Here is a 7426-nt window from a genome sequence, read left to right as displayed (position 1 = left end):
TCCCAAACAGAGCTAATTGTTTAAAAGAAAATGAGGAGTTTATTGCAATTATAATCATGGCTTGATTGGAAAAATAGTATCTTCTATGAGATTAGTATTATTACATCTTTACCCTTTTTACCCTTCCTGCCCAACCATCATTCCATCATCAATGTTATTCCCTCCTTCATTTCTTTCCTCACAATGCAGTTTTCCTAAACCACCCCTCCATCCCCTCAAAAAAAAAAAAAAAAGAAGAAGAAAGATTAACAATGAAGTCTAGAAGAAAGGATTGTCTTTTGCATTTTATGGTTCTCTCTCTGTTTCAAGTTGCGAAATCACTTCTTGTAACTGGTTTTGAATTTGATCTCATGCTTTGTTCTTCTCTGGTTCTTCTTTTAAAATCACACGTTAGAATCGCTCGGTTTGATAGACTTGTTATTGTCTCCATCTTCATCGACTACGATAATTTCCTTTGGCATTTGATCTGTGTCTGCTTTGAAATTTTGCTCCATCTCAATTGCACTCAAGTCGATCACCGTCCCTAAATCTTGCAGCTTGACTTCTGGTAGAACTTGTTTTTTTGTGTCCTTGTAGACGATGTACAGTGCCATTTGTGCAATCCCAAATGCAAATCCTAAGATGTTCGGTGTCTTATCGCGCAAAAACAAGAAAAAAATGAAACTATTTAGTTATAAGTAGCAAAAATCTAATGTACAATTTTAATTTAGAAATTTGAAAAATATTTTCAAGATCTGAGGGACTCACTACAAGTTCAACTCAAATGATCCATTCATTTTTTAAACAATTTGATTTTTTTTGCAAAAAAAATGAATGCATTTGATCATTGAAACATCCTTTTGGACTAAAAAATTTGTTCCCCAAAATTTATAAATAATGTGGTAACAAAAATTTTGTAATTATAGGCATATAATGCATTGTGTACATAAATTTTGTGGACACTTACTGCAATGTTGTAATCCTTTATCAAAAAGCCATAGAAGAACCACATGATAGCACATAGTGTGAGGAAAAGTGAGTGTGCAAATGGCATGTACTCCACGCTCTTCGTTTTTATAACCAGCCTCTATAAAATAAACAAAAAAGCACATGAACATATACATCATAAAAGTAATAATTTTATCAACACAAATTTTAAATTATTTTATATGATTAATTATGTATTTGTCACGACCCAAACCTGCCCCTATGGGTTTAGTACCGTAACCGGCCAGTAATCCGTGATTACTGAAGGCCTGCTTAATAGTAATAATAGTAATACAGAGTACAGGGGCTGGCGGAAGCCAAAACAGTAAATGAAAGATGTCCAATGAGCTGTGACAATCTGTATGCAAGAAGGCTTTCATAACATATTCACATTCAGAACAAAAGCAGTATGTACATACATCATATACAGGCATTCAGGTTAGGGACCAAATCCCTACCATAACAGTACAGTACAAGTCTATACAGTATTACAAACAGAGACAGAAGGGTGAACTGAGACACCCCAAAAAGCCTAAGCTTGAACACACTTGGAACCTCGCAATGAGGCACGTTGGTTGGCTTGACAAAAAGGAAGTTTAAACCCAACGCTCCTAGCTCCGATCCGGTGCCTGGACACCTATATATATATATATAAACAGTAAGCTAAAACCCAGTGAATAACATATGTGTAAACAAGTTAGGAATGAATGTCCTTTCAGTATTTAAAACAGTCAGTTATAACGGTATATCAGTCATTCAGTCATAGCAATCATATGTGGTACATCCCATAGCAAAACAGTACAGCAGGTCTTAACAGACCGAACAGTCAGTTGATGGCCATCATATTAGTAAATAGTAGTGGTTCCCAACATGGGAATCGACAGAGATCTCTGTGACAGTAGCAGTACAGTACAGTAACAGTAAATTGCTATGGATGCCACGAATACAGTTCGCAAATAGGATAAGCATTCATTCAATAAGAAATATCATTTCAGAACGCAGTACAGTTGATCATTCAGAAAATATTCATGATTGAATATATCTTTACAACATTGTTACTCACAGAGTTCTGGGTTACAGATAGGCTAGTGAGCGTCCTCGGATGCCAACCCTACACAGTTACAGAACGAATACACACTACGTTACACACTTGGGAATCAATGACTTAGTCCCTATCTTGACTCGGTGTGGTTCTACATCAATATCCTCATTAAGATGCCTTAAACAAGGTCTAGGAATGCCTAGGATGAAATGAGGATGCAAAGATGTACTTTAAAACACTTTTCAAAATTTTCAGAAAACAGGGGTCTCGCTCGAGCGTGGCTTTCTACGCTCGAGCGAACATGCAGACAAAGGATCTCCGCTCGAGCGTGACTTTCCTCGCTCGAGCGAACTGCAAAGTACTGGATGCAATAAATTCACGCTCGACGGGCACTCGACCCCCGCTCGAGCGTGAGACACAAGTCCTTGCTCAAGCGTGTATTCCCTCGCTCGAGCGGACTGTAAACACATGCAAAGTATTGGATACACGCATTTCACGCTCGAGCGTTACTTTACTTGCTCGAGCGGACTGTATGAACTCAGAGTGTACGCTCAAGCATGAAGTTCCTCGCTCGAGCGTGGATCCAAAATCTGAAATTTCCAAATTTGTCTCCAAGCATGAAACTCAACATTTAAAGCATCAAATTCGATCCTTTTGGGCTAATTTTCTGGAAAACACTTTAAAACTCATAATATGACATGTTTCAAAGATTCATTTGCAAAATCAAAGCCCAAAGGTAGTTCAATTGAACCCATTTCCAAACAAAACTTCAAGAACATGATGAACATGCAACATGCATAAATTTAATCAACTTCAAAGCTTCCAATACATAATCAAATGAGTCAAAACTTCCAAAAACATGATGAATTCATGGACCATGGCTAGAATAAAGACATGCATGTGAGGATTTCCATGAAATCAACCTCAAAACTCAACAATGTGTACATGCATGCATGATTTAAGCTTCAACCCAACATTTTGAACCAATTCTAGACTCTAGTCACCAAACTTCCATGAAACATGCAAGATACAACTTAAACTCATAATTAAAAGGGTGAGTCTCCTACCTCAAGTTTCCAATTCAAGGTATAGAAGCTCAAATTTTGCAAGTTCCCTCAAATCTTCCAATTCTCCAAGTAAAATCTCAATTGAAGCCAAGTTTTCTCCTCTCTCACTCTTTCCTACGGTTTTGGGTCTCAAGAAGGATGATGAAAAGTGATGCCAACACATGTAAATCAAGACAAAACAATTGGGCTAGCAAAGTCCACTTAATGGCATTTTGGTAAATAAGCAAACTAATGTAATTTAACATTATTTAATCTAATTTAATCATACCAAATCAAATTTCAATTAAATCTACCATAAAATCACATAAATTCTAATAATCATGAAACACCAATCAATTTCAGATTCGGCCGCCGATAAGGTCTTCAATTTACAGTTTAAAACATAAAACATGAACAGATCATTAGCAGTCAAACAGATAGATATGCATTCAAACTAATACACTCAATCAATTAGTCAGAATTTCAGTCAATCAGTCACTTAACATGCTTAATCATAGATTAGCACTAATCAGTGGTGAGGGTTGTCACAGTATTCGACATAATAAACTTAGGTCATGTTTGGCAATTATATGTTTTAGCTAAAAAGTCAAAAAGTCACTATAAATTGTCATATCTCTTTCTTTATTTTTCCACACATATTTTTATAAAAAATTAAAAAATTACTAAAATAGTTTGTTCCCAAACGAGACTTTAGTATAACAAACAAGCACCATGATGCTGAGAAGAGCAAAAACAGAGACAAAAAAGACAACGCAGATCCATCCGACAATAGTGACTCGCTGATGTCCTTTGGAGAATAGGAATGTGCAAAGCGTGATCAAACCAAATGCTCTTACGCTAAACATGATAAGCAGCTTTGTCGTATATATTTGAAATGATCACCAAAAAAAAAAAAAAAAAACCATAACAAAAAAAATCGCATTGTAATCAACGATTTATAAATTTTTTATTTGTATATCATTGCTTGTAAATGAAAAACAAGGCATAGACACCAACCTTGGCCTCCCTTGTTGCATATATCATGAAGACTAGGAGATATGTGGCTTCAAAGGCACATCCTATGGTGTTGATTGTAATAATCATAACCCCATTTGTCTTCAACAAACCATAGTACAATAGTAACATAGCACTGAAGAGTGCAACATCATAAGGTATCGATTGAAATCCTTATGTTGATTTCTTCTTGTATATTCTATAGAAGGTTGGCCTACCCAAAAAAATAAAATATTTATTGATAAATACTAGTTTTAAATAACAGTATCATGATAGATATAGTATCAACGATATAATAAGAGAGGGATAGAGAGCTTACAGTGGGGCCAAGTACACAAAAAATGACACAATGTTGCCTATGGGAAATGAAAAAAAGAAAAAAGTTTAGATTATAAGAAGGTTAAAAAAACAATAAGAAGAAGATGCAATTAATGGGGGGATGAAGAATGTACCAAAAATGCCAAAGGCAGAAGCCATGTGAGAAGCAGTTAAGATAGCCATATCTTGGTGATGGAGTGTGAAGCCCTTTGGAAAAAAAGGTGGGACTTGATATCGACGAGGGCCTAACCCACGGATGAAAGCCCAGTCCATATTCCAGCTATTAAAGCCCAATAACTTTGAGAAATCAATATTAGGTCAGGACCAATAACATTCAAACACTTGCCAAACAGGGGCCTAGACACATAAGCAGACAAATATCTTACAAAGTTATTACACCACAGATCAACCATTAATGAGGCTCTCACAACATTAAATCCGACAACCCCTTCACATTGGAATATACAGATTCACCATGAACAATGCAAGCTAGAATTTAGACTTTCGGCCAACACGACAGGCTGGAATGGACAAGGAAATGATGAGTAAAGGATACAAAGGAAGTTTCTGAGACACATCAAAGGTTAAGTTCTTCATTCCTCTTTTTCTTTCTCTCTCTACACAGTCAATCTCTCCTATTCTAACTCGATCGTCGGAGGGTCTGCCGGGAGATTACCTACCCTATTGGACCTTTTTGCAGGGATGTTCTATGGACTTCAAGGCTAGCAGACCTATTGGAAGCTTTGACCAGCCCGACCCATCTCTCGTTGGAAAAATGACATCATCAGTTGGCACCGTCTGTGGGAAACTCCATTTTGGAAAGGCAGTTGTGTTCATTGTCGTTGGAAGGAAGCCCGTATTCATCTTGCATCAAAGTGGACGGTCACCACTAGATCCATGACTTCCCAACACAATGCTGGTAACCCCGAAGCTGAGCCCTCCAACCCAAATAACCCGTCTCCATATTTCACAGAACTCACCAATAGCATCAACCGACTGACTGAACAGAACCAGGACTTGATCAATGTCTTACTCCAGCATGATCTGCCTATCTCGCCTCCACCATAGCCAATAGTTCCCCTCGCACCTAGAACAAGCCCACCATCACCATCACCATCACCATCACCATCAATTCCCACTATACGTGTCTAAAGGAACATTTCCACCATTCGCCCTACGACCCTAACCGTCGAATCTTGACGGTCTGCACCCTCCTCTGTTAGGCTCGTAGCCTCATCAAGATATGCCATCGCCTTTCTATAACCACCCTTTACAACACCATATGACCGCCCATGATGGTGAGGCTAGCAGTGTTCAACCCCCGATTTGTGGGGATAATGCTCCCGTCTGGGATGAAGAACTGCGGGCCATGAAACTCCAACTACAGGGGGTCATGCAGAACATGCAGCATAAGACTTCCTCCACGTTAACTCTCCTTTCACTGCCTTTATCCGGGATAAAACTCTTCCCCCCAAGTTCAAGATGCCGTCGATCGACACTTTCGATGGTACCACAAACCTCGTCAACCATGTAGAAGCATATCAGACACTCATGATCTTATACGCCTTTCTAGACGAAATCATGTGTTGCGCTTTCCCTGTCACGTTAAAGGGGTTGGCGCGCCTTTAGTTCAGTCAGCTCCCCCTAGACTCAGTCACTTCATTTCTCCAACTCAGCGAATCCTTCCTAAGCCATTTCATTGGTGCTCAGCGATAACAACATCCAGCCACCCAACTGCTAAACATCCCGTAGATAGAGGGAGAGTTGTTACACAGCTATGTCACTCCCTTCAACATTGAAGCCCTCTAAGTGGAGGAAAACGACGACAAGGTCATTTTCACAGCCTTCATGGCCGGTTTGCGCCCGTCCGATTTTCTTTTCTCCCTCTCCAAAAATCACCCGACCACCATGGCCTCTCTTCTCACCAAAGCCTAAAAATACATGAACGCCGAAGACTCTTTGGTAGCTCGCCAAGACTCCACATCCAAAATCCCACCCTTCAAGGACAAAAGAAAAGAGCCTGAGCCACGACCGTCGCAATACACATACCAACCCCCATCACACCCAGATCGATCTGCACGCTCGGACCGACCGGTCCCAACCCGCCCACGTGGTCGGTTCGAGCAATACACCCCCCCTCAATTTACCCATGGAGCAAGTCGTGAACCAAATTCAATGAGACTATAATCTGAAATGGCCCCAACCATCCAGATCTCCATCCACCCGACAGGATCAATCCAAGTACTACTGCATCTATCAAGACCACGGTTACAACATTGGCAAATGTGTCAACCTTAAAAACCAGGTTGAAGACCACCGCAGCCCGTCACCCACAGAGGCCTAGAACTGGCCCCCCAAACCATAATCACCAACACACTCCCCCCGACGACTAGCATAACCTGAGCAGAATGATGACCGACCTCAACACCAACCCCGAGCTCATGGCGACGCCTTCCCCCCACTAGGCGAAATACGAGTCATCACTGGCAGCCTCGCGTGTGGTAGACCGTCGCAATCGGCACAGCAGGCTGAGTTTCGAAAAATCAGACAAGGATTTGATATAAAAGTAGCCATGGTGGACCGACCTCACAAGCAACCCAAGTAATGGCTCAAGCCGGTCACCTTCATAATGGCAGACTGCTCAGGCATTCCCTATCCTCATGACAACCCCCTGGTCATCTCTGCTCTGTTGTCAAACTACAAAGTCAGGAGAGTTCTGGTCGACAACGGTAGCTCCTTAGGCATCATCTTCCTTAACGCCTACCACTAACTAAAGGTTGGAGAAGAGAAGTTGTCACCTCTATAAACCCCTCTGGTGGGTTTCACTGGCGATTGGGTCACATACATGTGCTCCGTCGACCTCCTCATCACCATCGGAGAGTACCCACGGCAATCCACCAAACTCCTTACTTTTCTCATCGTTGACTGTTTTTCTACTTACAACATCATATAAGGGTGCACTGCCCTCAATGCCCTCAAAGCCGTAACCTTTACATACCATCTGGCCATGAAGTTTCCTACTGACCAGGGGGTCGGCACT

At 40.6% G+C, this 7426-nt stretch overlaps 1 pseudogene; it reads right to left on the bottom strand.

The window, feature by feature from the left end:
* Positions 1-383: 383 nt before the first annotated feature.
* LOC114292047 (bidirectional sugar transporter NEC1-like) lies at positions 384-4569 on the bottom strand (annotated as a pseudogene).
* Between the last annotated feature and the right edge of the window lie 2857 nt (positions 4570-7426).

The sequence above is a fragment of the Camellia sinensis genome, chromosome 14, assembly GCF_055761805.1.
Source record: "Camellia sinensis isolate YWXY chromosome 14, ASM5576180v1, whole genome shotgun sequence".
Taxonomy (NCBI): Eukaryota; Viridiplantae; Streptophyta; class Magnoliopsida; order Ericales; family Theaceae; genus Camellia; species Camellia sinensis.
The sequence above is the reverse complement of the archived record's forward strand: the minus strand, read 5'-3'. Positions and strand labels throughout refer to the sequence as shown.